Raw genomic sequence first — 25,782 nt, 5'->3', positions numbered from 1 at the left:
GAACGAGAAAACGTCCGTGGGCAGAGGGATGGAGGGCGAGGCCTCCATTGCCAGGGAGTCTGCTTGGGGCCCGGGAACGTGTCCAAGAGAGCCTCTCTGCCGCTGAGCATCATCTCCCCCCGCCTTAATCCCGGCTTCTGAGCCCAGGATCCTCCAAGTCGTCACCGTCACCTCACACCCTGGGGTCGCCGTGACCAGGTGGCCCCGTCCATCATCTGTAACGGATTGATTTGAGTTACTCCGACCAAGTCCCCTTGGACGGGAATTCCCCTCTGCAGAGTAAGATACTGAACCAAGACCAAGGGTCATCATCACTATGTCACGACAAGCCCAGCGGACACGAAGTTTGAGGCTGAACCGAGGTAAAAAAAAAAAAAAAAAGTCAAGGTATGCGGGCCATCTTCTTGGACTCGCCCCCTCCCCCCCCTCCCATAGCCCCGCTTCCCTCCTCGGGACTGGCGGATAGCCGCAGCTTGTGTCTAGAACTACAACCCCCAGAATGCTCTTGCGCACGCGCACTGCCATTGTGATGCTCCTTTCCCGGTAACTCGCCCTCTCAGGCAAACCTGAAGATAGCGGCATTTCTCCGGTGGGGGGCGGAGACCCTCTTTGCTTGACTTCCCTCCCCCTCGCTGATAGGCAATGGGATCAGCCAACCGACGTGACGGATTCGGAACGCGGCCTCCAATCAGCGGCTGCGGTGGAGAAGGTGGGCGTTCGCCCTGGCAGGGCAGGTGGGCTAGGCTGTGCCGGGTTGCGAAGGGGGAGAATAACGTCGGGTCGGGTCAGCGGGCGCTGCAGTAGTCGCCGCAGCGGCGATGGGAGCGGTGGGGACGCGGTGGCGGCGGCGGCGGCAGGAGGAGGAGCAGGGGCTGGAGCAAGAGCAGCGGCTGGGGGCAGCCAGCAGCAGCAACAGCCGCCGCCGTCGCCAGTAGACGCAAACGGTACCCAAGGGGGGACAGCCCGACCGGCCGCCGGCCCGCGAACCCACGCACGGGTCCCGCCGCAATCGGGCGGCGGGGGATGGGCAGGCGGCGGCGGTGCCTCCTCCCGAGGGGTGATCCCGGCCGGTCCCGGCCCTGAACCGGGCCCGACCCCACTGCCTGGAGTTCCTGCGTCCGCCACGGCCCAGGTAGGACACGCCCCCCCCCCCCCCCCCCCCCCCCCCCCCCCCCGACCCCCGAGTACAGTGGCCCGGGAACCACCCTCCCACTCCCCCATCCCCGGTCCCATCCTCCTCTTGTTCCCTATCTCTACGCCTCCACCCCGCCTCGGGATTCCGACCCAGGACGAGGGGATGCGGGGTGGGGAGGAGCAAGGACTCTCTGGCTCAGCTTTGCCAAATCCTTTTCTTCTTCTTCCCGACCTGCCCGCGGGGCTGTTGTCAGACCTTTAACTCCCGTTACCCTTTGGAGACTGTCCTAACCCTTCCCCTCCACGCGAGGCTTCCCGGAGCCCAGAGGACCTTGCACTCTCGCCCCATTTCTCCCGGTGTTTATGCATGCGGATGTGATCCACATCTATTTGCACTCCTTCTGCCACGGATGCTAGGACGGTACCCACGGATGCACGTGTCACCTTATTTTAAAAAAAAAAGACAAAAAATAACAAAACACCAATTGTACTTGGTGTCTGAGCTTCTAGCACACCAGAGTTGTATCGGGTGTTGTTGGTTTTCTCGAGAGTGCCTCGGAGGTTGTCTCTGGTGCCCAGGCTGCCAAAGTCATGCCGAGGGACTTCTGCATTTGTTGGGAACAGGGTGGTGGTGAAGGAGTTGGTTTGGATCAGAACTGTTGGGGTGTTGTGGGAGAAGGGCCAAAAAGAAACTCTTAAAGTAAATGTGTCAGAAATCGGTAGGGCATAATTCTTGTGTTTTGCTTTGAGTTGAGGTTGGTAGGTGACAACCACCTTGGAATTAACTCCTCCCACTTCTGAATGTAGAGGCGTAGTGATTGAGATTTCCTCAGGTTTAAATTTTGGGAGGTGTAAGTTTATTGAGTTTTTCTCAAAATTTACATAAAGATTCTTTGGCGTAGCAGAAAATGCAGGACTTTGACTTAATTTGGATTTAAATTCCACTTCTGAAATTAATAGCTGGATGATAGTGGAAGTCACTTAAATTCACTGAACCTCATTATTCTCATTTATAAAATGGGAATGACAATATCTGTAGTAGGATCGTTGGTGGTGAAGAACAAAGCTAATTCTGCCCTTTTAGATTAGACAGAATAAATTTAATTCTTATTCCATGTGATAGACCTTTAAATGCTTAAAGACCGCTATCATACCCTCCTACCTCCAAGCCTTTTGCCTTTCCCAGACTAAATATAAATATTCCCCACTTCCTTCAGCTAGTCATCATATAACATTAACTTCAGGTCTATCACCATTCTAGTGGTGCTCTCTTGGACAGTCTCCAGCTTCTCAATTTTCATTCTAGAATGTGGTACTTGGAGGTGGCACACAGTACTCCAGAGGTAGTTTGATGGATGTGGGGTACAGTGATTATGCCCACCCTAATTCTGGATGCTTTGCCTTTTTAATGCCACTTAATAATTAAAAAACAATCTTATTGGCATGTTATTGACTCCTCTTGAACATGCAGGCTACTAAACCTTTTAGATTGTTTTCATAAAGCTGCTGACTAGTCATTCTCTACCCCCACCCCCAGTTTCATCACCATCTTTCCACCAGTACAAACTTGCACCTTTGGAATTATTTTGAACTTTTCATTTTCTTATTCTCCTTCACCTCCATTTCCAGATTTTACTAGTTATTCCTCTAAAACATTCCTTACATCTCCACAACTATCTGTTCCTTTCACTCTCCTTCATATGTGGTCACCATTCTTTTTATTATTATTATAGCTTTTTATTTACAAGATATATGCATGGGTAATTTTTTAGCATTGACAATTGCAAAACCTTTTGTTCCAATTTTTCCCCTCCTTCCCCCCACTCCCTCCCCCAGATGACAGGTTGATCAATAATGTTAAATATGTTAAAGTATATGTTAAATACAACATATGTACACATGTCCATACAGTTATTTTGCTGTACAAAAAGAATTGGACTTCGAAATAGTGTACAATTAACCTGTGAAGGAAATAAAAAATGCAAGTGGACAAAAATAGAGGGATTGGGAATTTTATGTAGTGGTTCATAGTCATTTCCCAGAATTCTTTCACTGGGTGTAGCTGATTCAATTCATTACTGCTCCATTGGAACTGATTTGGTTCATCTCATTGCTGAAGATGGCCAAGTCCATCAGAATTGATTGTCATATAGTATTGTTGTTGAAATATATAATGATCTCCTGGACCTGTTCATTTCACTCAGCATCAGTTCATGTAAGTCTCTCCAGGCCTTTCTGAAATCATCCTGTTGGTCATTTCTTACAGAACAATAATATTCCATAACATTCATATATGTGGTCACCATTCTAATTCACACCCACTTCACCTTTCTCGTGTATTGTTGCTGTAACCTACTACTTATTCTTCCTGCTTCCAGTCTTATCCTTATTAAATCCATCCTCCATTCAGCTGGCAAAATAACTTTTCCAAAGCCCATGTTTGCCATAATTGTCAGTGACTCCATACTACCTAGAATAAGCCACAAACTTTTCATCTTAGTATTTAAAGCTTTGAATGAAGTCTGGTTCCAGGCTACCTTTTCTAAATTTACTTTACATTTTTCCTCCTTATGTCTTGTGAGACTGGTCTACTGATTGTTTTCCAAACTTGACCACCTAACTCCCATTTCAGCTTATTGCACAGGCTGAACTACATGTCTGGAATTCACTCACTCTTTTGTCACTGCCTCTTAGAATTTTTAATCTCAAGTCAAATGTCATTTGCTTTGTGAAAATTTTTCCTGATTCCCCTAGTTGTTAGGGCTCTTTTTTTCCCCTCAGATTATCTTGTGTTGTTGTTGTTGGTTTTTGGTTTTGGTTTTATTTTTTGTTTTTACCAGTTATTAATGCTATTTCCATTCTCAAATTGTCTTGTATTTAGAGTATATCTGTTGTTGTATTCATTCCCCTAGGAGAATGTAAATAAATTCACTGAGAACAAGTACCTTCAGTGCCATTATGAATGTTTCAGATTATTGATCTGTAGTATTTATTTTTTGAATTTAACGTGAAATACTTTGCAGACCTTAAAGTGCTATAGAAATAAGAGCTTTTATTATTAAAAATATGTACACTTTTAAACTTGGTGGATCCATATTCAGTGTTACATGTTTATTTCTGAGCCATTAGTAGAGATTGCCTTGATATCTGAACATTGATCTGTCTGGGTAAGCCACAGCAGGAATGGACTGTGATTTTCTTTCACCAAAATGCAGTAGAGAAAGTGACATTTATTTACATCGCTAAATGAAGAGTAGTACAAAATGGAAAAACTGAAGAATGCAATTGGTTTTAATGTAGCAAGGAAATTGAATACTGTTATGTGTTAAATTCTCCCATTTTTGTGAAGGAGCATTAAGGACTAAGATTATGGCAAAACCAATTTCAAAGTACCTTAAGTGTTAGAAAAAGTTCATATTGATGATTGGGTATTTTTGAAATGATGATCTGAAGCATTTAGATTGGAAAAGAAGTTTACAAACTGAATTTTTGTAACAGTTATGTGATTTTATCTAGAGGATACAAAGGAACTGTTGAAGCAAGTTCCATTTCCCTTAAGTGGTAATAGACATATAAAGGAAATATCATTTTTCTTTTTTTAATTTGAGAGGTAGTGAAGATTTAAATCTGTAGTTTCAGCAAATTAGGAATAATATTGAATTGAAATAGTCATTGATTATGGACAAAAGGAACTAGGGAATATAATTAATCCAATGTTGTTTGTTATCCTACCGTACCATTTAAAAATACAATTCAATTTTTAAATGAATAAATGTTATACTGTGTATGATTTAAGAGTTTTATATCCCATAAATTTCATTAAGATACTGGTTATCCTAGTGCTGTAGCAATTTGTAAGAAGCCAAAGAGAATTTGCTTCATCACATTTTTAAAATATTGATATAAATTATATGTATTCTTAGATACCTTCTAAAATTTAGGTAATTGTGATTATATTGGACAGATGTGACAAGGCAGTATGCATTTAAATTTTTGAGTCTCTTTAAGAATATAAAATGACTCAGAAATGTAAAATAATTAGTTTTTTATAAAATTGCTTCCAAAGTGGTAGTACCATTTTGAGTAGAGAAGTTAAACTTTTAAACATGATAATATATCAGAAAATAAACATTTACTGGAAAATATTTAATGAGAGATATTGAAAAATTTTGCATTTTAAGTATCCATTATTAAAACAGGTTTAAGCACTGATTATTAAAACTCTTTGATCATTTTTGACAAATTGTGGAAATTCTATTATATTTCTTTATTTTCCTTTTTAATATCTCTAATCCTCTTTCCTGGAAAAAATATTTTTGTGATTTTTTTCAAAAATTTTAATCTCATATATAATATAGACTGATTTATTCCCCCCTTTTTTGGCTACTTTGGTTAAATGTTATGCCAAGAATTTCATTTAGCTAATTTCATTGGTAAAAGTTGTAGAACATTTTAGACATTTAGAGATATTTAGGATTGAAATTTTTCAAATTGCATTTTGAGTCTTTATGACATATGTGTTGTCTAGCATCTCTAATACATTGTTAGTGGTCATGAGTAATTTTGGTTGCATTTTTTTCTTCAAGTAAAATGATCCGATTTGTCTTGAAAATCTTAATTATGTTCAGGTTAAATATCATATAAGTTTGTAATGAAAACTTTTGGAGCCCAGATCATATTCCACCAAAAAGTAGTCTTTATATCAACTTATTTTTGAACACAGATTCATAATACTTTTTGCTCTAATTATAAGATGCTTCTGGCCTCATTAAAATGAGGTGACCTTTGGATACAGGCACAAAATGTGTATTAGAAATATAACCACTGGGTACTGAGTATATAATTTTGAGAGTCATTTGTCTGGTATAGGAATAACTGAAATCATTGGAGTTAAGGGAATGAGATTGTAAATGAAGAGTGTGTAGAGAAAGAAGATTAGAGGGCAAAAAAAGAGCCCTGATGTAGCAATCTATTTGCAGGAAGTGGGAAGAAGAAGATGAATTCATAAAATGCTAGCTCTAAGGAAATGAGGAAAAAGATATGAAATAGATAGGAAGATACCTGGAGAGAGCAGTGTCACCAAAACCAAGGGAGAAGAGAGAACTTGAAAAGATAGAGTGGTCAACAGAATGAAATGCTACTGAAATATCATGAGAAGTAATCTCTTCTTTCTCTGCATTTTATCTTAGTGATTTCCTAAGAGAACTCTTTTTAAGTTGTCACTAACTCTATAAGTTGTCACTATATCACTAACTCTAACTATATATAGTATATACCTGGTTATTCATATGTTGCATTCATTAGAATGTGAGTTCCCTAAAGGCAGGAATAATGTTAGGGTTTTTTCCTCTAATCTATGCCAGTTAACACTCTACTTAGAACATAATAATCATTTAATCAATGTCTAATATTTGAGTTGGAAGTGGGATTGAAGCTCAGGAGTGGGAAATGAGGAATGTATATGCTGATTTAGTGGTCATGTACATAAATAATTGGGCATTACCATCTTTCACCTTCTCCATTTATCTAATTTATATCCAATCTTGTTGTTTCTTCCTTCACATTTCTTGCATACAAAGTATTTCTCTTCTTTCCTCTCTTATAGCCACCATCCACATTCAGTTGCTCATTACCTCCCAAATGAAATGAGACAGTGGCCTTCTTTTAAACTCTGCTTCAAGTGGCTGTCAAAGGTTCTTTTGATTTTCTTCTTAGATGCACATCAGATTTGTCACTCTCTTACTAAGTTCAATAAGATTACTATTATCTTTAGGGTCAAAACCTTTTAAAGTCTTCTACTTGATATTTAAGTCCCTTCATAACTTGCTTCCTTCCTACCATGCAGTCTTAATTTTCTTCTTTCCATGACACTCATGATCCAGTTACAGTGGCTGTGAAAGTGGAAAAAAGAGGAATACTTCTGTATGCAAGAAATGAAAAGGTTGAAGATGGTACTGCTCTTGACAATACATAATAGGAAAATTGGAAAGAGGGGAGAGTTTAAGGGAGAAAGATAAAGTTGAGTCCTTTTTTTGGACATGTTGAGTTTGAGATCCAGTTCAAGATTTCAATTGGTGATGGATGACTGACTATGCCTCAGGAGAGAGATTAAGGTTGGATCTGGGAATCATAGAATTATTGCTACAGAGATGATAATTGAACTGCTCAGATCACTAAACCAGATAGTATAAAATGGAAAGGAAAGAAGGTTCATAAAGGAACCTTGGCAAATGTTTATGGTTAGTGGGAATGCATGAATTAAGTGGAGCAAAGATGACTGGAAAATAGGCAGATGGTAGAGAAATAGGAGAAAATAGTGTCAGGAAAACCTAAGAGAAGGAGAGTGTGTCTAGGAGAAGATGATTGTCAACATTTTCAAGGTTTACAAAGAGGTCAAGAAGCAGAATGATTTGAAAAAAGGTAATTAAATTTCATAATTAAGAAATCATTGACTACTTTGAAGAGGACAGTTTTAGTTCATTGATGAGGTTGGAAACCTGGTTGAGTCTCCACCTAAATGTTCTATAATCATGCTCTTTAAAATGTATAATAAAACAATATTTTGCTTTGCGTGGTTGATGTGGTAATTTATTTTTCTAAACTAAGCATATTGTTATGAAGGTTTTGATTTTCCATTTCTTTTTCAATTATTCAACTTGGGGACAGGGAGGATGAAAAAATGATTGTAAAAATAAAAGATGGGAAGACTTATCAAGTCTTACACAGAATTCATTATCTCTTATTCCCCTTCATAAAACTTGCTTATTTTCTGTCTACTTTTTAAAATAGATAATCTCTTCTTGAAATTCTTTCTAGGTTTTCTTATTTCTCTTTCTATTTCTCTAGCCTATTCTCTCAACCTCTTTTGCTGGTCCATTATCTATATGGTACCTTTCTAATTGTGAGTGTTCTCAAAAACTCTATCCTGGCTGCTTTTCTTTTCTCTTGAAACTGTCTTGAGATCTTATCAGCTCTCATGGGTCCAATTATTGTCTCCATATAGATAAATCTCTGAATCTGCTCATCCAGTCATTCAGATTTTGAAACATGGAATCATCCTTAACTCTTCATTCCTTCTCCCCCATCTCCAATGCAATTAGTTGCTAATTTTTATTGATTTTTATCTCTGCAACATCTAAAGCATCTTCTCTTTCTCTCCATTTGTACAAACAAAACACTAATTCAGGTCTTCATCACCTTTTGCCTATATTTTTTTGCCAGGGGTAATATTCAGCTTCTTTCTTCTTCAGTTAATATTCCAGAGTTTCAAATATGAAATTCTTTAAATACAGGTATGATCATGATAACCGTTCTGCTCAAAAAGCTTTATTGGTTCCCTATTGTATCTGTTATAAAATAAAGATTTCTTTGACAAAATAAAGATTTCTTTGACATTTAAAAACCTTTCACAATCTGACTAATCTTTCCTTACTGATTTCATATTATTTCTTCTCATACATTCTGTAGCCTAGCCAAACTGACCCACTTGTTATGTCTCTTACACATACTGAGAAAACTGCATGAAATCTGACAGTTCAGATCATTGCTAACTTTAGAGAGAGCAGTGGATAAGCTGAGTGATGAGTTTGGAAGCCAGATGACTAGAGGCTGAGAAACAAGTAAGTTGTTAAAAATTTCCCAGTATTTTCCTCTAGTCAGAGCACATCTGGAGTACTGTGTTCAATTCCGGACACCACATTTTAGAAGGAACTTTTTGAAGAATTCAGGCTTTCTATGTGAATGTGTGTGTGTATTCATATCTATATCTATATATCTATATATCTGCATATATATATGCATAGTAAGTATTTGATTTTCCCCAAATCAGGATAGATTTCATAAGGAGGATGAAATTTTTTAAATGGTAAAACATTTAATTAGGACAGAAATTAATAAAGGAATGAAAACAATAACCCCATTCCTAAATGAGTATTGTGTCCTTCCACTTTTTTCCAAAGTAATTTTGGACTCAAGCTACTTCAAACTTGTTATTCTGGTCATGTAGCTTATGGATTTAGTTTCTCTCTGCATTGTTAGATGCCAGGGCTGAAGATTTCAAGGCCCTGGTCTATGTCTAGGAGGACCTGTTTCCCCTATTGCCATTCATTCCTGAGCATCTGGTTTACTAGTACTTTCTTCTTATACAGGTCCTGACTTGCTTTGCCTCAGGCATTTTTTACTCCAGCTTCTATCTGTCAGCTTTCCACAGCTATCATTTCTTTTTGCCTTTTGTTCATCGAGGTATAGTTTGGCATTGGCCTCTATTCTCTATCTTCTCTGTAGAAAAGAAATCTCTGTATCTCTCCATGTCTGTCTTTCTTTCTCCCTTTCTCCCTCCCCCCACTTCCAACAGGCCACAAACCAAGTTCAAGTAGTGAAGCAGACACAGATATCAGGTAGATCTTTAAGGCCATGAGAACAAGGATCCTCTAAGAAGTTAGAGCTTGAGGCAGCAGGACTGAGAAAGCAGAAGTGAACTCTGCTCCTTGAATAGATTCTTTGTTGTATTTTATACTTAATTATTAGATGTGACCAGTTCTGTGTCTACTTGTATGTAATCATTTGGAAAAGTAGATATACATAGACAATGTGTGTCTGATTTTTAAAAATCCTTTTTTTTTTTTTAAATTAAAAAGCATTCATTTTTCCTCCCTCTTACCTTACTGCCTCCCCAATGGAGAAAGAAAAACAAAATTTTTGTAACAGCTATGCATATTCGGGCAAAACAAATTCCCATATTGTCCATTTAAAAAAAAAAAAAGTCTCATCTCTTTATTTAGTTCATCACCACTCTATCAGGAGATGAGTAGCATTCTTCATCTTTGGTCCAACCCATTCTTTTTACTTCTCCTGGTACAATAGTATATCATTGCATTCATATATTAATTTGTTCATAAATCCCAAATTGATGGGTACCCCCTTAGTTTTTAGTACTCTGCAACCACAAAAAAAGAGCTGCAAAAATATTTTTGTACAAATGGGTTCTTTTTCTCTTTCTTTGATGTTTTTTGATTATAGATCTGATAATGGTATTGTTGGGTCAAAGGATATGCATAGTTAAATAACTTTTGGTGAATAGATCCAAATTTCTTTCTATAAGTGTCTGTACCAATTCACAGTTCCATCAACAGTGAGCTGATCTATTTTCTTGCAATCCTTTTTTTTTTTTTTTTTTTGGAAAGGCAACTGGGGTCCAGTGACTTGCTCAAAGTCACTAAATTTTTGTTTTGCAAGGCATATAGGGTTCAGTGACTTGCCCAGAGTTACACAGCTAGCAAGTGTTAAATATCTGAGGTGGGATTTGAACTCAGCTCCTTTTGCCTCTAGGGCTGGTGCTCCATCCATTGGGCCATCTAGCTGCCCTGGAATTCTTTTTCATATTTCTTCCTTTGATATGTATGATTTTTATAATTTTTTTTATTTTTTGGCATTTTTTTCTTGTCAGGTGAACATATTAATACTCTTATCTTTTTTTTCTACAATGTTTCTACCATTTCTCTTTACACATTTTGTAGTTTTTCCAAATATGTGGTATTTTCCTTTGAGCCATCAAACCAAGACTAATTCAGTGGTAGAATCTGAACATGATTTTTTCACAAAGTTTGGCATCTGTGATCTTTTTGATTCCAATTTAATGCCCTAGTCATATATAGAACCTTCCTAATTTATAAGCAAACAGAAGATTTCTCATATTAGTTGTGTATTATCTGAGTAGAAGGTTCTAGCGCTAGCAAATAAGAAAAAAAAAAAGCATGGTATTTGTTTCATCATACAAATTGAGCCAGTTAAGAATGATACCAGTAAGGAAGGTTTTGATTCCTCTTGGTTATTCTTTTTGGTGGCTTATATCTAAACTGCTTTTATTTTCCTGAATTTCACCTTGTTTTGAAGTTTAATCCTAAAAATTGTATTTTTTTTAAAACCTTTTTTCCCCCCAATTTCAATTTCTGTCTCATATCTCTCCATTGGAAGAAAAAAAGAAAAAAAAATGTTCTTGTAATAAATATGCATGGTCAAGCAAAACAAATGTCTTTGTTTTTTTGGAGGTGCGATGTTTTACTTTATGTAATTCTTTTGTTAAAAGAATAGTCCATAGAGGCACACATACACAAAAAACCCGTTATGCCTCCTAGAATATGTTGAAAGAATTTGAGGATTATCCTGTTTGAACCCAATTTTATAGAGGATGCTGCGGAGCCATTCTGTTTTTGTTCTCTAATCTTGTTTAGCTTAGGATCCCCCCAAAACTTTTAAATAATATATCTTTAAATTTTTTCAAAGGGATCACAATCTCCAACTCTATTTTGATGAGGTCCCAAATGTAGCACTTTGCCTCCACTGAAGACTCAGGAAGATTGAAGTTAGAACAGGGATTCTTTAAAATGTGCTTTTCAAAAATGTTGTTACATTATGGGTTCTTGGTCCCTGTATCTTGAGCCTGCTACTAAGTTATGTTTTAACCTCTCCTTCTTGCCATTTTTCTGAGTCTCTAGAAATTGATGGATGTGAATAGTCATTGAGGATTTTTTCTCTTTATATGTAAAATCTATATCTGATGACTAGTTGCAATATGTTTCAGAATGAAATTCTTTAGAAGACATTTTCCACTGAAATTGCTTTTATTTGCCATTTTCAAATGAATTGAAAGTTTGCTTACAATACTTAAATGTTGATTCATTTGATTAATGTTGGCTTGTAATTGTTAAGAGTTGAAGGGTAAATCAGTTCAAAACTTAAGGAAAAGAGACATAGTCATGGTTATCTCTAAGCTAACTGTAGGTTTTATTAGAGTTTATAAAATATAGAACACTCATTCTCATAAAAATGCATTCAAAGAAGAGCATTTTTTTTTCTCACTTACCATATTTGGGTATCATTCTTGATCTGGTTCTAGGTGCTGAAGTCATATTGTAACTACAATTCAGCCTTTTACTAGTATCCAGATATAGATAGATTTGAGTTTGGAGTGAAGATTATGGTCTATGAAGTTTGATACCAAGGTGTAGACCCTTCCATAACTGTCCCCCAAATTGTATTCCTTTATACACTCAATAAGATATTAGACATAAATAGAACAGATGAGAAAAAAATACAAGAGTTAATATGCACCTTTTAATATCAAAGACTGCACTCCCAACTCAATTAGTCATACTAATTTTTTATGCCTGTTTCTCATTTTTCCTCTGTGTAATGAATCTGCATCAGAGAATATTCACATCTTGATCACAGATTCATTCAAGTACTTAACCAAATATTTAAGATGTCTTCCTTCACCAATTATTAAAATAAACTTAATTCTGTTTGCATTGTGATTTCTACTTTATCTTATCTCATAGCATTTCATAGTCCTCTTGTGTACCTGTTGGATTTAAATCAGAACTACATTTATCTGTATTTTTACTTATCTCCTATTACTAGATTAGATTGTGAATTTATGAACTCTGGGCAATCTAAATTATTTTTTCATTCTTCCAACTCCATCTGCTAAAATGTATTTCATAGAATAGGTGCTTATTGACTGTTTCTCAAATGAATAAATGAATCAATATTAAAAGAAGGAAGAAAACAAGCATTTATTTATTTTTATATGAAGCTTTTTATTTTCAGAACACATGCAAAGATAGTTTTCAATACTCACCCTTGCAAAATCTTGTATTCCAAATTTTTTTTCTCTCTCCTTTCCCCTCACCTCCTCCCCGAGATGGCAAGTAATCCAATATATATTAAACATGTGCAATTCTTCTATACAGCTTTCCACAATTATTATGTTGCACAAGAAAAATTAGATCCTAAAGGAAAAAAAAATTAGGAAAAAACCAAAATGCAATCAAACAACAACAAAAAAAGTGAAAATACTATGCTGTGATCCACATTTGATCCCCACAGTCCTCTCTGTGAGTGCAGATGGCTCTCTTTATCACAAGACCATGGTTGCAGGTAGACTCTTTTCATAAGACCATTGGAATTGGCTTGAATCAGCTCACTAAAACAAGCATTTATTAAGCACCTACTATGTGCCAGTCATGATAAATGCCTTACAAATACTATCTCATTTGATCCTCACAATAACTCTGGGAGGTGGGTCCTATTATTAGCCTCAATTTACAATTGAAGAAATAGAGGCAAAAGAGGTCATGTGTCTTACCCAGGATTATCCAATCTCTGAGACAAGATTTGAACTCTGACAGCAGGCCCAGACTCCTGTCTACTTGGCAACCTTATGAAGTAATCATTCACATTTATCTTGTGGTTTGCAAAGTATTCTGTTCATAACAGCCCTGTGCAAAGTATGAAATACAATTATTACTTCCATTCCATTTTAAAAATAACAAAGTAGAGGCTTTGAAAGAATAAGTGACTTGTCTAAGACCACACAGTTGATAAATGTCCAGCACCTGGGACACTGTAGGCATTTCATAACTTTTTGTTGATGAGACAGAATTTGAACCTGGGTCTCTTCATTCCAAATCTAGCCCACTTTGTATGTAATAAGCTCTCTCTAATGCAGGGATTGTTTAATTTTTTTTTTATTTTCACATCCCCAGTACCCAGCATAGTGCCTGGCACATAGATGATATTTAAGAACTATTTGTTAGTTAGCTGTTTCTCAATTGCTGGATTCACATCCCCCTTCCTCCCCTTTTTCTTAGAAAGAAATATTGAAGTGTGAATAGTATCTAAATGTATACATAGATACATATAGATGTATCTAAATACATCTGGTTTTAGACTTTTTTTTTAGAACATCAGCAAATAGTGCCCTTCACTCCACTTTCACTTGTACATATTTTAAAGACCTTCTAAAATTAATAAGCATTTATTAAGCAGATATTATTTTTTGTGATGGATCCGTGGAACAATTTTATAACGTTTGTGTTCTTCTGTTCTTCATTACTCTATGTCATAAAGATGAGGTTCTATACTTTCAGATGTTAACTAGAAATCTGATTTGTATCTGAAACCTGGGGCATTGTTTTCCTAAAATATATAGCCATTGTTTCATTGGTTTTGCTTGTGTTTATACATTCAAAGTTAATTTAGTAGCTGAATTAGGTATTTATTTTTTAAGTTTTTACTTTGACATCTGAAATGGCTGCTGTTCCTGTCACCACATTTTTATGCATTTTTATAAGGCAGATTGCTTATCCAAAATACTGTTTACACAGAAGATCATAATGACTTTGGAAAAAAGTCTATTTTTGAACATTATGTATTTAATAATAGAAGTTGTGGGAATGTTTTAAGTGCCACTCAAGAAAGAGTCATATTTCACAGTTATTCTGTCACAAGAAGTATTTGTATTAGTTCCCGGCCTAAATATACCTTTGACTATGTTTTTTTTAACCTTTTAGACAAGTCATGTGCCTTTTTGGTAGTTGAGATTTAAGTGATAGGTTAATCATATTTTCCATGTTTTTCTTTTAAAAAATAGAATCTTAATTAATTTTTTTCTTCAAATTGCTCTTTTGCCTATTCAATGAATGTTTTTTCTCCTAAAATTGTATAACTTATTTATTTATCTAAAGTCATCATCTTGAAAAAGTATCCCCCTCTCCACCACTATATTTGGTGTTAACACTATATAATTCAACAGGGTTGTTGTGAGGAAAGAGCTAAAATTATTTTTTCTGCTTCAAAGCCATATTTGGCTTCTCTTTCACTTTTTTCCCCTGCCTGATACTCAATCAATGACTTAAATTCTGGTAGTTTTTCTTTTTTTGCTGTCTTTTGAATCCTTTCTGTTCTGTTTACTATCACCTTAGGCCATGATTTCAGGCTTGAATTTATGCTTGAATAATTCATGTTTGAATGACTGTAGTAACCTCTTCTCCAGTTTCTCTCTTCCTGCTTCAGCACATCCTTCATGCTACTCACTGCCTTAATTACAGTGATGATCAAGACACTTCCCTACTCAAAAACCTTGAGTTTGTTCCCATGTTACCCACAGAGTTAAGTTCAAATGAAGCTGATTTCTTCAGAAGCTGGTCTCAGTTTTTTTCTTTCTTTTCTTCTTGTTTTGGTGTATTCTTTATGACTTCTTGAATGTCATATTACAAAATAACATTTTATTTTTTCCTCCCTTAATATTTTGTTTTTTTTCTACTTGTAAAGGTAGTTTTCGACAATTATATTTGTAAGATTTAAGTTTCAATTTTTTCTCCTCTTTTTACCTCTCCAAAACGACAAGCAATATGATGTAGCTTATACATGTACAGTCACAAAATACCATTTTTTAAAGTATGTATTGAGTTTATCAGAATAGTTCCAATATTGCCACACTTTTATCTGCATTCACTTCTGACTTCCTAATGCTTTTTTCTATATATTTTAACAATATTTCATCAAAATTCTTTTCTTAATTTTTTCTTTTTCTTTCTCTCCCCCCTTTTTTGTGCATCATAATCATTAACCCATATCCCTCCATAACTCTCCTTTCCAAGTAAAAACCTTCCTTCATAACAGATAAGTAGTATGTTTTACACTGAACTTTTAGTTCATCAAGTCCCTGACAAGTATTGGGATACTTTTATTCCTCCCCCTTTTTTTTTAAACCAATAATATTTTCCTTTTTCATACTTTTATCTTTTGTTATACCTTCATGTCATGTATTTGCGGTAAATGGTATGAGATATCCATCAGTTTTTGTTGACTCAAGTGAATCCTTATTCGAGTTGTTGGAGGCCTTGGGTTTCTCAGAAATTATGGTACTATATTCAGTTGCTTCTGAGTCTTGTGTCCTTAATTTCTTACACTGATCAAATTTTTGTTTTTTAATCACTACCAAGTAACTTGGATAATTTTTGCTTTGTGATATAATTTGAAATCCAGGATTTTAGTCCCCTTTTCTGTTTTTTTCATTATTTTTAAAGTCGTCTTAATCTTTTGTTCCTCATTATGAGCTTTGTTACTCTTTGGTAGTTTGGGGATATTAGCAATTTGTAAGTTAATTTAGAGAGTGTCATCATTTTTATTATATTGTCATGGCCCAACTTTGGGTTTTTTTTTTTTTTTTAATTATAGTAACTTTTTATTGACCTACCCCATGCCAGGGTAATTTTTTTGCAACATTATCCCTTGCACGCACTTCTGTTCCGATTTTTCCCTCCCACCCTCCACCCTCTTCCCTAGATGGCAAGCAGTCCTATATATGTTGAATATGTCGTAGTATATCCTAGATACAATGTATGTGTGCAGATCCAAACAGTTTTCTTGTTGCACAGGGAGAATTGGATTCAGAAGGTAAAAATAACCTGGGAAGAAAAACAAAAATGCAGTTTACATTCATTTCCCAGTGTTTTTTTTTTTTGGGTGTAGGTGCTTCGGTCCATCATTGATCAATTGAAACTGAATTAGGTCTCTTTGTCAAAGAAATCCACTTCCATCAGGATACATCTTCATACAGTATCGTTGTTGACATATATAGTGATCTTTTGGTTCTGCTCATTTCACTTAGCATCAGTTCGTGTAATTCTCTCCAAGCCTCTCTGTATTCATCCTGCTGGTCATTTCTTACAGAACAATAATATTCCATAACATTCATATACCACAATTTACCCAACCATTCTCCAATTGATGGGCTTCCATTCATTTTCCAGTTTCTAGCCACTACAAACAGGGCTGCCACAAACATTTTGGCACATACTGGTCCCTTTCCCTTCTTTAGTATCTCCTTGGGGTATAATATAGCCCAGTAGAAACACTGCTGGATCAAAGGGTATGCACAGTTTGATAACTTTTGGGGCATAATTCCAGATTGCTCTCCAGAATGGTTGGATTCGTTCACAACTCCACCAACAATGTATCAGTGTCCCAGTTTTCCCGCACCCCCTCCAAAAATCATCATTATTTTTTCCTGTCATCTTAGCCAATTTGACAGGTGTATAGTGGTATCTTAGAGTTGTCTTAATTTGCATTTCTCTGATTAATAATGATTTGGAACACTTTCATTTGAGTGGTAATAATTTCAATTTCATCATCTGAAAATTGTCTGTTCATATCCTTTGACCATTTGTCAATTGGAGAATGGCTTGGTTTCTTATAAATTAGAGTCAGTTCTCTATATATTTTGGAAATGAGGCCTTTATCAGAATCTTTAACTGTGAAGATGTTGTCCCAGTTTGTTGCTTCCCTTCTAATCTTGTTTGCATTAGTTTTGTTTGTACAGAAACTTTTTAATTTGATGTAATCAAAATTTTCTATTGTGTGATCAATAATGGTCTCTAGTTCGTCTTTAGTCACAAATTTCTTCCTCCTCCACAAGTCTGAGAGATAAACTATCCTATGTTCCTCTGATTTATTTATGATCTCGTTCTTTATGTCTAAATCATGGACCCATTTTGATCTTATCTTGGTATACGGCTTAATTTCTGCCATACTAATTTCCAGTTATCCCAGCAGTTTTTGTCAAATAATGAATTCTTATCCCAAAAGTTAGGATCTTTGGGTTTGTCAAACACTAGATTGCTATAGTTGACTATTCTGTCTTGTGAACCTAACCTGTTCCACTGATCAACGAATCTATTTCTTAGCCAATATAAATGGTTTTGGTGACTGCTGCTTTATAGTATAGTTTTAGGTCAGGTACAGCTAGGCCACCTTCATTTGATTTTTTTTTTTCATTAATTCTTTTGAGATTCTTGACCTTTTATTATTCCATATGAATTTGTTGTTATTTTTTCTAGATCATTAAAATATTTTCTTGGAAGTCTGATTGGTATAGCACTAAATAAATAGATTAGTTTAGGGAGTATTGTCATCTTTATTATATTTGCTCGACCTATCCAGGAGCACTTGATATTTTTCCAATTGTTTAAGTCTGACTTTATTTGTGTGGAAAGTTTTTTGTAATTTTGCTCATATAATTCCTGACTTTCCTTTGGTAGATAGATTCCCAAATATTTTATGCTGTCGGCAGTTATTCTGAATGGAATTTCTCTTTGTATCTCTTACTGTTGGATTTTGTTGGTGATGTATAAAAATGCTGAGGATTTATGGGGATTTATTTTATAACGTGCAACTTTGCTAAAGTTATGGATTATTTCTAATAGCTTTTTAGTAGAATCTCTGGGGTTTTCTAAGTATACTATCATGTCATCTGCAAAGAGTGATAATTTGGTTTCCTCATTGCATGGCCCAACTTTGAGCATTTAACCTCTCTAGTTATTTAAATCTACATTTCTATAAAGTGTGTTGTGTTATTCATATAGTTCCTGTGTATTTCTTTTTTAGATGGACTTTCTAATATTTTATACATTGTGTTATTATTTTGAATGGAATGTCTTTAACTTCTGTTTTATTTTAATATGCAAAAATTGATTACTTTATGAGTTTATATTCTATTCTGCTACTTTACTGAAGATATTAATCACTTCAGTTGATTTTTAGTTGTCTTTAGAGTTCTCCTTATGTATAAAAATGATAATTTTGTCTCCTTTTAGTTTATCCTTATTCTCTCAGTTTCTTTTTCTTTTCTTACTATTCTAGCTAACAGTTCTAAAACTATATCAAATTACAGGGGTCATATTACTTTACACCTAATCTTATTGGAAAGACTGCTAGCATTTCTTTATAAATAATGCTAGTTTTAAATTTTAAGCGGATGCTATTTAATCTATTAAAGAGTAATCCATTTATTCCTGTGATTTTTAATGTTAGAGGCAGCTGGGTGACACATTTACTAAAGTCCTGGGCCCTAAAGTCAGAACCATTTGAGTTGCCCTAAACACATATTAGTTATTTGACCTTAGGCAAGTCATTTAAACACTATCTGCCTCAGTTTCTTCAACTGTAAAACAGGGATCATACTAGCACCTACTCCACAGGGTTATTTTGAGGATCAATTGAAATAATAATTATGAAGTATTTATTTAATACAATGCCCAACACATAGTAGATACTTAAATGCTTGGTTTTTCTCCCCTACTTTTTTATAGAGAAGTATTTTGTCAAAAGATTTTTCAGTATCTATTGATATAATCATGTGGCTTTATTGTTTTTATTAATATATTGTGTTGTTTATTGTTTTCCTGATATTTAACCAAACTTTAATTCCTAGTATAAATCAACCTGGCAAGAGTGCAGTTTATTATCTTTGTTTATGTTGATGCAGACTCTTTGCCAATATTTCAGTAAATATTTTTGCATTGATACTTATTAGACATAATATTCTATAGTTTTCTTTTTCTGGTTTAGCTATCAGATTCATATTTGTTATTTAGGAGTTTGATAGGATTGTGGGGATCAGGTATTTTGTGCTGAATCAGTTTGGGTGACTTCATTTTAAAACTTTGGTTTTAATCTTGAATATGTGACAGGTAGACTGTCTTAAAATGGCAGTGCACATGCTCACTAATTCCTTCTCTTAAATTTTGTGGACCAGTCAAGAACTGAAGCTGCATTAACCCCCTTTTCTCATTTGAAACATGGACCAATCAAAATTTTTCTTTCTTTTATATGGAAATTGCTTACCCCCTCTATAAAGCAGAATAAAGCAGATTAAATCTTGCTAGTTTATCTACCTGTGTTGCCTTGGTGTAGTCATAAAGGTCTTTTGTTTTCCTGAGGTTACCTCAATTGATAAGGGTGAGATTCTAACCTAGGGTTTTTTATTTGTTTTGTTTTTAAACAGTATCCCTTCTTTCCCTGTTTTTGCAAACACATGACATAATATGGAAATTAATTATTATTAGAAAGTTTATAGGAGTCACTTGTAAATTAAACTACAGGTCCTAGGATTTTTTCTTTGGGAATTCCTTTGTATCTTGTTCAGTTTCTTGTTCTAATATTGGATTATTTAAATTATCTATTTATATATAAATATTTTATACATATATACATATATATAATATCCAGATTAAGAAAGAAAGAGATACATAATTTGTTTCTTTCTTAATCTGGATATTTTATATTTTTGTAAATAACCCATTTCATCTGTTATCAAGATTGTGGGTGTATAATTGAACATAATAGTTAACTATTTTTTCCTCCTTAGTTTTTGTGAATTCTCTCAATTTTTGTATATTGGCAATTTAGTTTTCATTTCATTTTATCAGATTAGTTAAAGTTTTGTGTAATTAGTTTAAAAAACAACCTCTACTTGTAGTCATCAATTTTAATTTTTTTTTGTTTTTTTTTCTTTTATTCATCTTTTATTTGTTTTTTTGGGGGGGTGTTTAATTGAGGGTTTTTTAATTTGTTGGGGGTTTACTGAGGCACTTGGGGTTTAACTTTACTTGGGGTTAAGTGACTTGCCTAGGGTCACACAGCTAGGAAGCGTTAAGTGTCTGAGGTCAGATTTGAATTTAAGTCCTCCTGATTTCAGGGCTGGTACTCTATCCACTGTACCATCTAGCTGCCCCCTCCTTTAAAAAAAGAAAAGAAAGAAAGAAATTCATTGTTCTGTTCTTTCTCATTTGATGAAAATATTTGGAGATTTGAAGTTTTCCCTAAGAAATCTTTGGCTTAAGGTTCTGATAAAGGACTCATTTCCAAAATATATAGAGAATTGACTCTAATTTATAAGAAATCAAGCCATTCTCCAATTGATAAATGGTCAAAGGATATGAACAGACAATTCTCAGATGAAGAAATTGAAACTATTTCTAGCCATATGAAAAGATGCTCCAAGTCATTATTAATCAGAGAAATGCAAATTAAGACAACTCTGAAATACCACTACACACCTGTCAGACTGGCTAGAATGACAGGGAAAGATAATGCGGAATGTTGGAGGGGATGTGGGAAAACAGGGACACTAATACATTGTTGGTGGAACTGTGAATCCATCCAGCCATTCTGGAGAGCAATTTGGAACTATGCTCAAAAAATTATCAAACTGTGCATATTCTTTGATCCAGCAGTGTTATTAGTGGGCTTATATCCCAAAGAGATCATAAAGAAGGGAACTGGACCTGTATGTGCACGAATGTTTGTGGCAGCCCTCTTTGTAGTGGCTAGAAACTGGAAACTGAGTGGATGCCCATCAATTGGAGAATGGTTGAATAAATTATGGTATATGAATGTTATGGAATATTATTGTTCTGTAAGAAATGACCAGCAGGATGATTTCAGAAAGGCCTGGAGAGATTTACATGAACTGATGCTGAGTGAAACAAGCAGGGCCAGGAGATCATTATATCCTTCAACAACAATACTATATGATGACCAATTCTGATGGACCTGGCCATCCTCAGCAATGAGATGAACCAAATCAGTTCCAATGGAGCAGTAATGAACTGAACCAGCTATGCCCAGCGAAAGAACTCTGGGAGATGACTAAGAACCATTACATTGAATTCCCAATCCCTATATTTTTGCCCACCTGCATTTTTGATTTCCTTCACAGGCTAGTTGTACAATATTTCAGAGTCCGATTCTTTTTGTACAGCAAAATAATGGTTTGGTCATGTATAATTATTTTGTATTTAATTTATACTTTAATATATTTAACATCTACTGGTCATCCTGCCATCTAGGGGAGGGGGTCGGGGGAAGGAGGGGAAAAATTGAAACAAAAGGTTTGGCAATGGTCAATGCTATAAAATTACCCATGCATATAACTTGTAAATAAAAAGCTATTAAAAAAAAAATTTTTTTTGGCTTTTTCCTCAAAGTAATGTTATTTTACTGTCATTTAAAAATGAAATTATTTGTTTCTATAAATTGTTTTTTATTCACATATTCTTTAGAATGTAATTATTTACCGTCCATTTAACTCTGAATCTTTTCTTCAAATGCCCCTTTTGGATTATATATTTTTATTGCAATGGTCAATCATGGATGTTTTAAATATTTCACTTTTCTGAATGTGCTTTGATTTTTTTTAATTTCCTATTACAAAGTAACATTTTTTGGTAAAAGTGTCGCACACTGTTGAGAAATATTCCTTTTTATTTCTACTTGGTAATGCCCAGAGCTCTCTCATGTTTAATTTACCTAAAATTTACTATCCAGGTCTTTACCAACTTTTTTATTATTTATCTTTTGAAATCCCCAAGTTTTATATTTCTTTTGTTTTTTTCTCTCTGTAAGATTAATTGTTCCTTTAAGTACTTGGGGACTATACCATTTATTGCATCTATATTATTCACTGATATTATTTCATTATTTGTGGTGCTTCAAAAAATAAGATAGTTTCCCTGCTTGCCTCTTAAATCATACATATTTTTACTGTTGCCCTGTCTGAGAGCATAATTTCTACCTCTGTTTTTTTTTTAATTCATCTAAACATAATAATTTCTAGCCTCTCATATTAAATTTGTGTAAATATTTATGTTTCAGATATGTTTCTTGTAAACAACATATTATTGTATTCTGCTTTCTGATTCTTCTTGCTACTTTTTTTCCATTAATTAAATCCATTCACATTTACAATTACACACTATACATCTCCTCATCTGTAAAATCAACTTTCTGGTGGTTAACCTCTCTGAACTTAGACTGGACCTATGTCTAAAGGCCTATAGTCTGTACTGAGACATACTTCAATTTGGCAGTCATTTATTAAGATGTACTACATTCCAGGTATTGTGCTAAGTGTTAAGAGCTCCAAATATAAAAACAAAACAAGATCTACTTTCAAGGAACTTAGTCTGTTGATTCCTTTTTGTTTGTTTGAAATTCTTTTATTTTTAAAGCTTTTTAAAATTTCAAAACATATGCATAGTTTTCAACATTGACCCTTGCAAAACCTTGTGTTCCAATTTTTTTCTCCTTCCCTTCCCTTGATATCCTCCCCTAGATGCCAAATAATCCAGTATATGTTAAACGTGTGTAATTCTTCTATGCATATTTCCACAACTATCATGCTGAATATATGATTTTTCTTATGCAAACTGAGAAAGAAAAATTAGAAAGAAAACAAAATATGAGTAAATAACAAAAAAAGTGAAAATGCTATGTTGTGATGCACATTCAGTCCCCACAGTCCTCTCTCTGGGTGTAGATGACTCAAACAAGACCATTGAAGCTGGCCTGTATTACCTCACTGTTGAAGAGAGCCACTTCCATCAAAATTGATCATCACATAATCTCATTGTTGCTGTGTACAGTGATCTCTTGGTTCTGCTCATTTCACTTAGCATCAGTTCATGTAAGTCCCTCCAGACCTCTCTGAAATCACTCTACTGATCATTTCTTATGAAACAATAACATTTCATAACATTCATATACCATAATTTATTTGGGATTCTCCAACTAATGGGCATCCACTCAGTTTCCAGTTTGTTACCACTACAAAAAGGACTGCTACAAACATTTTTGCACATATGGGTCCCTTTTCCTTCTTTTAAGATCCTTTTGGGATACAGACCCAATAGAAACACTGCTACATTCAAAGGGTATGCACAATTTAATAGCCGTTTGGGCATAGTTCTATATTGCTCTCCAGAATGGTTGGATCAGTTTATAATTCAACCAACAATATATTAGTATCTCAGTTTTCCCACATTCCCTCCAACATTTGTCATTCTTTTTCTGTCATCTTAGCCAATCTAAGAAGTGTGTAATAGGTATCTCATAATCTATTAATTCTACTTAAAACCTTCCTAATTTGTTGTTGTTGTTTGTCCTTGATTCTTGAAGAGAACCATGACATCAGAAAGGTGATGCTATAACATGCAAATGAATTGAATTTAAGTGAGAGAGAGCTGGAAAAGGGCACCAGTCTCACTTTCTTCTCTGGAGTCATCTAGATTCAGTAGCAAGATATATATCAGGATGACTGGAAATGACCCTTTGTGCAGTGGGAAACCTTGGCTTTTTAAGCTAAGGTCTTTTAACAGATTTCAGTTTAACTGAGGCAGTGCTCAATTAGTGGTTAAGGCTAAGTAAGAAATGAGGCAGAGAATGTGGCTTCTTTCACCTAATCAAAAAAAAAAAAAAAAAGTCCATCTAGAAGGGAAAAATCCTCAGAAATTCTACCCCAAACCAGAAACAATTTCTATTTACATTCACTCTGAGCCAATCAGGTGCCAAATAATGACCAAGTGAGCTTGGGACATCTTGTTGACCAGTCAGCGAAAGCTAGAGTGATTTGGTTTTTAAGGCATGGTCTTTAGGGAAAAAAAAATTAGCCCATAAACCCCAAAGTATCTTGCTGGATTTCAGTGATCAAAATTGGTGTAGGAAGGGTCTCACAGACCTAGCCATTCTTGTAGAGCCTTCTAGAGTCCAGGGTTATTTCCATGCTATACTTGTGCATAGAATAAAATTTTGCTGTAGTAGACAATTGTGTATGTATTGTATATTTGTATTCATTGAATTCTCTTTTTTTCTTCTTCTGTTTTTCCTCGTGCCTCCTTCTTTGCAAAGGAGGAGGAGGTGTGGAGGAAGAGAGGAACCTGATCAGTACTAGTAATCTTCATTCGAAAGGGTTTGTTTGTTCTCCTTTACTCAATTTTCCTTCCTAAGCTCCCACCTCAATATCTGGTTCCTTGTACTTTCTTTTTAATTTCCCCCTTTATCCTTTTATGGTCCTCTCCCTTCGAATTTGAGGATTGCTTTGCTTGTGGCTATCCGTAGCCTTGTAAGTCATAATCAGATGTTAGAGATTGTGCCAGTCACAGACTTTACCACAAAGTCCAGCTTTTTGAATTGTCTCTTTTTCTTGATATGGCTCCTCTACCCCAAAGACTACAAGTTGAATTCTTTCTTTGAGTGTTTTGCCTTTTTTTTTTTTTTTTTCCTGAATCAATTGGGGTTGAGTAACTTGCACAGGGTTACATAGTAGGAAGTATTAAGTGTCTGAGGTCAGATTTAAACTCAGGTCCTCCTGCCTTCAGGGCTGGTGCCCTATCTATTGTGCCACTTAGCTGACTTTGCTGGAGATTAGATCTGTCCTCTGTGTTTGTTCTAATAAGTCACGGATGAGCTCATACTGGCTTAAGATCTGATTAGAAGAGGGAGTGTTATATTCTGTCTCCTTGGAATAATATTGTTCAGAGGAGTGGTCAAATTCAGCAGTACTTACTAAAACTTACATTGGTTTCTATGGCACAGCTCTTCTCCCATATCTCACAGACTAATAGCTACCTTTTTGTGAAGCCATGGACTAGAAAAAACTAATTTCCTTCTTTTCCTCTTTGGTGTTTTTGATGATCAAATTGTGTTTGGGGCTCTAATTTTTAGATATTTGCTAGGAAATATGCAAGTGCCATCTTAATTAGAAGATGCAACTAACCTTTCCCCCCTTCATTTCTCTTTACTTCCTAATAGTTGGTCTATGTTCCAGTGGATTTATTTGCTCACTGAATATACAATTCACATTCCTGTCTGTTCCTTCATTCATCTTGTTTGAATATAAATCTGGTGTGACTTTATCTGTTTCTTTTGAGGCAGCTAAATAACACAGTGAATAGAACACCAGGCTTGGTGTCCTAAGCCAAGAAGTCCTTGAGTTCAAATTTAGTCTCAGACACTGACTAGCTATATGACTCTAGGCAAGTCATTTAACTCTGCCTCAGTTTCCTTATCTGTAAAGTGAGCTAGAGAAGGAAGTGGAAAACCACTATAGTATATCTTTGCCAAGAAAATCCCAAATGGAGTTTTGAAAAATTGGATGTGACTGAACAACATCAACATCAATTTTTTTTATTATACCTTCTTTTCTATGTTTCCCCATAGTGCAAACATTAAAAATACTAAATTTGG

The 25,782-nt window shown here is 35.3% G+C and overlaps 1 protein-coding gene across 3 annotated transcripts in view; it reads left to right on the top strand.

The window, feature by feature from the left end:
- The first annotated feature begins 274 nt into the window (after nucleotides 1–274).
- TTBK2 (tau tubulin kinase 2) overlaps nucleotides 275–25,782 on the top strand; it is a 221,075-nt gene continuing 195,567 nt past the window's right edge. Inside the window, exon 1 of one of the 3 annotated variants that reach the window (XM_031952168.1) lies at nucleotides 275–362. The gene's annotated coding sequence lies outside the window, so the exon portion shown is untranslated. Of the gene's footprint in view, nucleotides 363–478; nucleotides 710–1,050; nucleotides 1,133–25,782 lie in introns of those variants that run through there. The other 2 variants (XM_031952169.1, XM_031952167.1) reach the window with 2 other exon arrangements.

This window comes from Sarcophilus harrisii, chromosome 2, assembly GCF_902635505.1.
Source record: "Sarcophilus harrisii chromosome 2, mSarHar1.11, whole genome shotgun sequence".
In the NCBI taxonomy this organism is placed as follows: Eukaryota; Metazoa; Chordata; class Mammalia; order Dasyuromorphia; family Dasyuridae; genus Sarcophilus; species Sarcophilus harrisii.
Note: the sequence above shows the minus strand (reverse complement) of the source record. Positions and strands in the feature narration are given on the sequence as shown.